General features: G+C 38.1%; 1 pseudogene; it reads left to right on the top strand.

Moving 5' to 3' along the window:
• The first annotated feature begins 871 nt into the window (after positions 1-871).
• LOC127691929 (actin, cytoplasmic 1-like) lies at positions 872-1723 on the top strand (annotated as a pseudogene).
• The last annotated feature ends 4326 nt before the right edge of the window (positions 1724-6049 follow it).

The raw sequence follows: 6049 nt of genomic DNA, 5'->3' as shown, positions 1-6049 counted from the left end.
ATAAAGAATTCTGTTTCTCTGAGCTCTGGTACATTACTGTTGTCTTACTACCCAAGATATTGCTACCAAGCCATGAGAAAGCATAAAAGTAAGCATAATAACAATGTGTGCAAGCAGCACAACGGAAATAAAGAAACATACAGAGCCTAACACAAAGAATTATATATTGGAGTCTATATATGAATGGGCTTCTTAGATGGTTTGCGTATGCAAAGTACTGAAATAAATTTTTCTTGATAAGTTTATTTCAGTCATTTAAAATAACCACATTTATAACCAGTATAGTTATAACCAGTCAAGTCTTAAGAAATATTGGCTTCTTAAATTTTGCTGTGTTAAATACGTGAACTTACTAGTTGAATATTAAATAAATTCCATTCAAAATTGGGTATTGCACTTCATGCACCAAGGCCTTTCAACCTTAAAAACTATGTTAAAGTCAATATCTGTGATGTCCCTTAAAGGGATCCAGCATTATTTTCTCATGTCTGTCCTCGCAGGCATCTCTATAGTGATGGAGGACAACACACACTCCACATTAATTCTCTTTGGAGAGTTCAATTTGGGTCATTCATCTGTGACACAAGGTCTCCCAAATAATCCACATTGAATTTACAGTTAACTAAGATCTAATGCAAATTTTCAAGTAAACCATTAGTTATCTTGTTTTTCTAACAATTTTTTAATACTAAAATTTTATTGATCTGATTTCCTCAATGACTGCATATCAATAATAGTTTGATTTAGAAAGGAATATTAAACATTTTTATGACTACAAGAGAACTATCACACCGTCGAGTCTGAATCCACCTGTAAGCACAGCCTTCTTGCAGCTCCTCAGTCACTGGTCCACAGCCGCCACCAGTTCACCATGGATGACAATATCACTGAGCTTGTCATATTCGACTATGGCTCTGGCATGGGCAAAGCTGGCTTCATGGGTGTCAATGCTCCCCAGGCCATCTTCCCCTCCATCATGGGCACCGTGATGTGATGGTGGGCATGGGTCAGAAGCAAGAGCAAGAGAGACCTCCTGACCCTGAAATCCCCCGTTGAACATGACTTTGTGACCAACTGGGATGATATGGAGAAGATCTGGGCCTACACCTTCTACAGTGAGCTGCGTGTGGCCCCTGAGCAGCACTCTGTGTTGCTCACCGAGGTCCCCCTGAACCCTAAAGCTGACTGAGGAAAGATTACTCAGATCATTTGTGAGACCTTCAACACTCCAGCCACTGGCATTGTGATGGACTTTGAAGGTGGGGTAACTCACACCATGACCCTCTATGAGGGCTATGCTCTCCCTCATGCTTTCATGCTCTGGACCTGGCTGGCTGGGTCCTGACAGACTAACTCATAAAGTTCCTGATCGAGTGTGGCTACAGCTTCACCACCATAGTTGAGAGGGAAATCGTGTGCCACATCAAAGAGAATCTGTGCTATGTTACCCTAACACTTTGAGCACGAGACGGCTACTGCTGCATCCTCTTCCTCTCTGGAGAATAGCTAAGAGGTGCCAGGTTATCACTATTGGCAACAAGCAGTTCCAATGCCCCGAGGTTCTTTTCCAGCCTTCCTATTGGTTATGGAATCCTGTGGCATTCATGAAACTACATTCAATTCCATCATGATGTGTGATGTTGACATCCATAAAGACCTCTATGCCAACACAGTGCTGGCTGGTGGCACCACTATGTACCCAGGCATTGTGCTATCTGCTTAGAAAATCATCCATTTCTTCTAGATTTTCCAGCTTTGTTGAGTATAGGCTTCTGTAGTATGATCCGATAATGTTTTGAGTTTCCTTGTTTTCTGTTGTTATGCTTCCCTTTCCATTCCTGATTTTGTTACTTTGGATACTGTCTCTTTGCTCATTAGTTAGTATGACTAGGAGATTACCTATCTTGTTGATTTTCTCAAAGAACCAGGTTCTGGTTTTCTTGATTCTTTGTATGATTCTCTTTGTTTCAAGTTGGTTGATTTCAGGCCTGAGTTTGACTATTTCCTGCCTTCTACTACTCTTGGGTGTCTTTGTTTCTTTTTATTATAGGGCATTCAGGTGTGCTGTTAAATTGCTAGTGTAGGATCTCTCCAAATTCTTTATGACGGCACTTGGTGCTATGAAATTTTCTTAGTACTGCTTTTAACATGTCCCATAATTTTGAGTATGCTGCATAATCATTTTCATTGAATGCCTGGAAGTCTTTAATTTCTTTCTTTGTTTCCTGATCAAGTTATCATTGAGTAGAGAGTTTTCACTTCTCATGGGTATGTGGGTTTTCTGTCGTTTTTGTTCTTAGTAATGTCTAATCTTAGTCTGTGATGATCTGAGATGATGCAAGGGATGATTTCAATCTTCTTGTATCTGTTGAAGCTTTTTTTGTGATCAATGTTATGGTTAATTTTGCTGAGAAGGTATATTCTTTTGTTTTAGGGTGAAATGTCCTGTACATATCTGTTAAATACATTTGGTACATAAACTCTATTAGTTTCACTGTGTGTCTGTTTAGTTTCTGTTTCAATAACTTGCCCATTAGTGAGAGTGAGATGTTGAAGTTTCCCACTATTATTGTGTGGGGTTCAATGCGTGTTCTGAGTTTTAGTAAAGTTTCTTTTATGATTGTGGGTGCCCTTACATTTGGAGCATCAGGGCTTATAATTCAGAATTCTGAAATTTTCCTTTGATGAATATGAAGTGTTCTTGCCCATCTCTCTTGATAACTTTTGGCTGAAACTCTATTTTATTGGATATTAAAAAGTCAACTCTGCTTGTTTCTTGGGACCACTTGCTTAGAACACTTTTTTTTCAGCCTTTTACTCTGAGGTAGAATCTGTCTTTGTCATTGAGGTGTGTTTCTTGTATTCAGCAAAATGTTGGATCCTTGTGTGTCAATTCTGTTAGCTTATGTCTTTACATTGGGGAATTGAGACCATTGATATTGAAAGATATTAAAGACAGATGATTGCTTGTTCCTTTTGTTTGTTGTTGTAGGTAGCATTATGTGTATATGATTCTGTCCTTCAGTTTTGTTGTGAGATGATTAATATCTTGTTTTTTCTTTGGGGTAGGTACCCTCCTTGTGTTGGAGTTTTCTTTCTAGAATCCTATGTAGGAATGGATTTTTAGATAGATATTGCTTAAATTTCATGCTATCATGAAATATTTTGGTCTCTCCATCTAGGATGATTGAGAGTTTTGTAGGGTATAATAGACTTGGCTGGCATTTGTGTTCATTTATGGTCTGAATGACTTATGTCCAGGCTCCTCTGGATTTTAGGGTCTCTGTTAAGAAGTCTGATATTATTCTGATAGGTTTCCTTTTATATGTTACTTGGCCTCTTTTTCTTTGCAACTTTTAATTTTCTTTCTTTGGTCTGTGCATTTGTTATTTTGATTATTATGTGATAAGGGATTTTCTTTTCTGGTCCAATCTATTTGATGTTCTAGAGTCTTCTTATACATTTATGGTCATCTCTTTATTTAGGTTGTGGTTCTATGATTTTATTGAAGACATTTTCTTGTCCCCTGAGCTGTGAATCTTTGCTCTCTTCTATTCCTGTCATTTTTAGATTTGTTTTTTATATCATGGCCCGCAATTCCTGGATGTTTTCAGTTAGGAAGATTTTTGTTGGTGGTGGTGGTGCTGTTGTTCATTTTGATTTTTCTTTGACCGTTGTGGCAATAACTTCTAAGGTATTTTCTATTCCTAACATCTCTCTTCTATCGCTTGTGTTCCATTGTTGATACTTTCATATGTAGCTTCTGACCCATTTCCTAGAGTTTTTCATTTTCAGGGTTGCCTCCATTTGTTTTCTTTATTGTTTCTACTTCCATTTTTAGGTCTTGAACTGCTTTGTTCAATTTCTTCACCTGTTTAGCTGTATTTTCCTGTATTTCTTCAAGGGATTTAGTTGTTTTCCTCTTTAAGGTCTTCTACCTATATACCTTTATTTTCCTGTATTTCTTTCAGTGAGTTATTTATATATTCCTTAAAGGACTCTATTATCTTCGTGAGATTGGATTTTAGGTCAGCATCCTAGTTTTCTGCTGTATCTGGATATCTAGGATTGGCTCTGGTAGGAGAACTGGGTTCTGATGGTGCCAAAGTTTATTGGCTTCTATTGTTTATGATCTTATGCTTATCTCTTGCCATCTGGTTATCTCTGGTGTTAACTGACCCAGGAGTCTCTGTCTGGAGCCTGCCTCCTGGGTCACTGGGTTGCTGCAAGTCTCTTGGATACCTGTGGCCCAGGCTCTAGCAGATCTCCTGGGAGGGCTTCCTGTTGCCCTATGTGCAGGAGATCTACTTGGAGTCCTTCTGACTGTGGGATCTTCTGAGGAGCACAAAAGCTGCTGGTCTGTCTCAAAATTGATTTTTATGAAATAAACATTTCAATGAATTATTTCAGTCTTAATTTCTGTTTCATCAATAGAATTCCACTTTCACACAATAAGGAAATAAATACTCCTTTTCATTTCTTTTAAGAATATGGCATTTGCTTTTACATGCATTATATTGATTGTAGATTCTTGGCTGCTTTGGCTACAGTGATTCCTAAGTATTTTACATTCACTTTCAGTTGTATTTATGCTTTCAGTGCATGGAATCAGAATTATACTCTGGTGAGCAGGAAAGTTACATGATTTTTAGGGGAAAAGATATCAAAGCCTCCTGTCCAAGTTGCTCTGTTCTATTGTCCTCTAAAACAGCGTAGCACATCATATGCCTTTTCTCGTTGCCTTCCAAAATTTTTGAGAGATGCTGTCTTTATCCCTTTCAAAATATCTGTGTACTAATTACTTATAAATGGAAAGGGCTTTTGTGGTAGATGGGTCTGGAGTCTAAGAAGTTCAAGTACATAGCACAGGTGTCTGACATCTTGTGCAGCTATTCTTGGTTCATGCTAGAAGGTATCACTTAGAAAGATAGTAAATGTTCTTAGTTTTCTTACAAAGCTACTACTGCCATGGTAGAGGTTTTGCCCCAACAACCTCATGTGACTTCATTTAAAGACTATTTCTAAATACCACCTCCAAACATGACTTTAAATTTTTTCAGCACTTAAATGTGTGTGTGTGTGTGTGTGTGTGTGTGTGTGTACATATATAACACTGCATACTTCAGGTGAGAGGAACAACTTTTATATATTGAACCTTGTTTTGCCACTTTCTCAAGACAAGATGACTTCTTTGCTAAGTAAGCCATGCCAATTTGTCTTTGTACTTCTGTGAATTCCCTCATCACCACCTCCTATATCTCAATTGTGGGATGCTAGGATTAAACAGACCTTTACTACTATACAAGCTTTAATGTAAGATTTTACGATCTGAATTTAGGTCATCAGATTTGTGTGGCAAATACATTTACCCACTAAGAATCTTATCTACTGCAACTGTTGAGCCCATGTGTTTATTCAAGATAGCTGAATTGTGCCCAGAAATGACAAATCAAGAGATGAATAAAATTCAAAATTCTCTTGGGAAGACTTTTCTTTCTTCAGCCAATGTCTTTTGAAATTTGCTATGAGGTATAACAAGGTCAGGTGCTGGAATCAGAGAGTGATACTCAGAATAGGCCCCTGTGTGGTCCAATGGGGCCTTCAGAATTTGGAAGGATATGTATGCAGCTCTCTCTGACTCTGTCCCTTATAATGCTTCCTGATTCATCACAGTAGCTAATATAATTGCTACACTCATTGTCTCACATAGGGACTTGGACTTTAGTATTTTGGGGGACAAGGGAGCATATCACCCTGATAGCTAGGAATTCAAAGATAGTCTTAGAGAATCCTTTGCTGAAGAAAAACAGAGATCAACTGCATAGATAGTCAAAGTTATGATAGACAGTGATATTGGAACATAGGAAGAGCATTAGGAACAACCATGCCCATCATCACTCTGGTTAGCACACACTATGTAGCTGTCATGATGCTCAAAATACCCTCCTCTCATCTATGGATTTGGTCCTCTGTAAGCCGGAGGTGTGTGTCATTGTTTTTGTTTTTTGTTGGCTATGTGAAGACTATATGAAGGCTGTATAATGACACT

This window comes from Apodemus sylvaticus, chromosome 9, assembly GCF_947179515.1.
Source record: "Apodemus sylvaticus chromosome 9, mApoSyl1.1, whole genome shotgun sequence".
In the NCBI taxonomy this organism is placed as follows: Eukaryota; Metazoa; Chordata; class Mammalia; order Rodentia; family Muridae; genus Apodemus; species Apodemus sylvaticus.
Note: the sequence above shows the minus strand (reverse complement) of the source record. Positions and strands in the feature narration are given on the sequence as shown.